Source organism: Herpailurus yagouaroundi, unplaced genomic scaffold (genome assembly GCF_014898765.1).
Source record: "Herpailurus yagouaroundi ecotype Mexico unplaced genomic scaffold, PumYag 203, whole genome shotgun sequence".
Classification (NCBI taxonomy): domain Eukaryota; kingdom Metazoa; phylum Chordata; class Mammalia; order Carnivora; family Felidae; genus Herpailurus; species Herpailurus yagouaroundi.
The window spans coordinates 13497263-13500801 of NW_024412434.1; the positions used below are offsets into that span (position 1 = coordinate 13497263).

The following is a 3539-nucleotide window of genomic DNA, read 5'->3' on the forward strand; positions in this document are numbered from 1 at the left end:
TCTCTCTTAAAATAAATAAATAAAAAATAAAAGTGATGAAGACACACTATTCTAAAATATCTTTCTTAATTTTCTTAGTTTGTGAGTAGACCCACCTTAGCAGTAAACTGTGGAAGCAATTGTTCTCTGTGAACAGTGTTTTGGACCCTGCCATTGGCCTGCTAACCTGACAACTGGCCCTTAGTCAACAGTTTTGAATGATACTTTTTGTGAGTAGGAAATAGAATTTAAACTTGAAACTGGCCGGAAGGGTTCAACTCTACTATAAGTCAGTTTTAAAACATGACTTCAATGGCTTTGGAAATTGGTCTCATAGTTTTCTTGCTCTCAGTGACACTTGGTTTAGTGTTCTCTTTTAACTTGTTTCCCGGTGCCACAATCTTCCATTTATTGAGATAATTTCTCCAACTCGCTGTATTTACACAAAAATCCTGACCCACTGGGTTTTTCATTTTTAACCACTCAGTCACCATCTTTCTGAAATACAGTCATTCAAAAGAATGAAGGTCATGTACCAGTGTGTTAATGGGAATCCTGTGAGTTGCCTATTCTGTTGGTCTGGGGCTGGAGGCACGTTATTCGAAAGCATTGGACTCGTGCTACCTGGAAGGTCTATAAATCAACGTGGTCCATCTTGCCTTGTCTGGTAAGATGGGTGGATCCCATTTGCACAGATGTTCTTCCTCTCCCTCTCTCTCTTTTTTCCCCTCTAAGAAGGAAATAAAATATATAGGCCCATTAATCTGCACAGGTCAGCCTCTTGGATAGGGCACGTTCTTGGAAGAGGTAAAGTTCAATTGTGTATGATACACAAAAAGGGGGCAAAATGCTCAGTCCTTTTCACCTTTAGTAATTATAAAGACCTAAGTACTAATGAAGCCATAAAACTTGTTTATCTTAGGCTATCCTGAAATTTAAGAAAAGATAATGTATGCTTCTAAAATTACTCCAGTGGGCTTAATTTGGGTTTAAATACTGGGCATAGATAGAAGGCCTAAGAGGAAATAACTGCCAAGGTTTAGAGGACAATACATACTTTTATTTTTGTAAGCGGGCATTTTGCATAAAAGCTGTTTGATAGACAGCTTATTATTGGAGCAAAACACTGAGGTTCCATTTAGTATATTTAATATTTACACGTTCTTTTGAAGGATTTTCAAGAAATGACACCAAAAACAAAAAACACAAAAAACACAAAAGAGACAAAGCTAATGAGCCGTGGAAATAGCCATTTATTTTATTAAAACATATGAACAACAGAACCAGACTCAAGACTGAGTTTAAAAACAAATGTGGCATTCCACATAGACACATTTTTAGCATGCAAATTAATATTCCTTTTTGAATCAGTTTTTCTCATCAGCCGCTTCTCATCGTCTCTCTTTTTAGAAGTTAACCTGTTCGCATGATGACTGAAGTGAGCCAAAGAGCTGAAGGTATTCACATGAAAAGAACAGCTTCTAATATTATTTTAAGCAGGAGGGTTAATGCTGAATGAAGGGGTGATGAGGGACCTCCTTGCAGTTTGCTCTCACTGAACAGACACAGAAACAACAGCAGCCGAAAGGACACTCACTTTGGTATCCACAGAAGTAAAACCAGCACGGTAGTCATAGCTCACAATAACAGGTGCATAAAATACAAACGAAGGTTTCTCATCATATGTGAAGGTAGCAGCATAAAACGAAATAAGACTCATTAGCTATTCTTTAGAAGCGCTTCCTGGATTTTTTCCCCCCCCAAACTCAGAATTTTCGAGTCCATTTCTAAAAAGTTTGTTTAAAGACGACTGGTACAGCTGGGTGTGAATTCACAGCTGTTTCATGTCCCAGTGCTTTCAAGGAATCCTGCTAATTGTTTTCCAAAGCCAATTTAAATTGCCTTATCAAGCCACAGGAACTCCAAATGTTGATTGGACTGAGGATGTAGCCACAACCTCTATAAATCCCAAAACGAATTCTTTCTCCAGGCATTCTGGACAAAGCAATGTAGTGACTGTTCAAAATTTAAATACAGAGTTGTCAAGTGGAAACGAGCAGTTATTTGAGGAGAGAAGAGGCAAAAAAGAGTGTTGAGCGTTTTGAAGAGTACCTCAACGGGCATCTGGAAATAGTCACACAAAGGGGAAAATTTTCAGAGAGAGCATCTACAGAGATTTTTGTCAACAGCTAGGGATTTTTAGGAGTGAGAAATCATTCTTTTTTTCTTAACTTCTTTTTCCTCAATTGGGCTATAAATATCCTGCGAGACGTGGGTTTCAAGTGGCATGGCTCAAATGTGCGTATTTAGGCTACATCTTAGGGAGCATGAAGGGCGATTTAGCAATGAACTAGAATGCACAGGACTAATGAATGTTACTGTATGTAGCTTTTTCCTAGAGCTCTTTTCCAATAAAAACATGTCAGTGACAGATAATTGCAAGCAGGCCAGTACGTGACAAGCAAATGGGGATTGCCTATATGCACTTAATAATACCTGGAAAATAAAAATAAAGAAGGCGAATAAATACAATTCAGATAACCTTATGAATGCCACACAAGTAAATCATGAAGATTAGCGAACAAAACACTGGACAAAGAGTTTGAAACAAAAGGCAAGTTTCTCAGCTCACAAGATTAAATTTTTTATTTCCCTATAAAAAGGAAACATCAGAAATAGTTATCTTCTTGGAACAGAACGTTCCAAACGGGAGCTGGGGGAAAAAACAAACAAACAAACAAACAAACAAACGACGGTATTTTAATTCACGCTGCAATCTGAAATTCTGCTCGATCTTGCTGTATTTTATAACTTCCCAATATGCTTTAAAGGCTGAAAATAAAATGAAGACACGTAGATCTACTGAGTGAAAGATTCTGATTTTAATAATATGAATCGGGAAACAGCAGAGAAAGTAACAGTCGCGCATTGCCTTTACACTTCCCCATAGAAGCTATAGCTGGCGCACCCAGTGGCACCGGAGTCTCTGTGGCGCAATCGGTTAGCGCGTTCGGCTGTTAACCGAAAGGTTGGTGGTTCGAGCCCACCCAGGGACGGCCCCGTCTTTTGCGGGTTTGTCGCCGGTACTTTTGCACAATTCTTGGGAGTTCAGACCTACAGACGACTCGGAGGTGGATATCCGGGGGTCGAGGGAAAAGAAACCGCCCAACTCACTTCGCCGCCCACCCTGCGTGCGGCTCTTCAGCTTCCGGGAGCGCTGGCGGCCCCTCCCCCAGCCGTCCCCTGCTGGAGACGGGCAGGTGGGCTCTTCCTGCCCTTCCCCGGGGTCGGCGGGAGGGTCCAGCGCCTTAAAGCCCGCGCGTACTTTCACTTGCGATCTCCCAGTTCACAAACTCGGGCCGCTGGGTGCCCAAAGGAGCCCTCGTCCTCCTCGCTCTTTCCTGAAGCTCAGGCCGCACAAGTCCCTTCCCTGCCTCGCCAGGCTCCCGCGGGCTCCCAGCGGACCGACAGACTGGCGGCGAGCGCCGAGAGCGCGCAGAGCCCGGGCGGGCCCCTCAGCCGCGCGCGCGCGCGGCCGCGCCGGGGCTCGAACCCGCCTC

General features: G+C 42.9%; 1 non-coding gene across 1 annotated transcript; it reads left to right on the top strand.

Moving 5' to 3' along the window:
* The first annotated feature begins 2961 nt into the window (after positions 1-2961).
* Positions 2962-3035, top strand: TRNAN-GUU (transfer RNA asparagine (anticodon GUU)). Its single transcript has one exon. It is a non-coding gene; the product is annotated as a tRNA-Asn (tRNA).
* Positions 3036-3539: the final 504 nt, after the last annotated feature.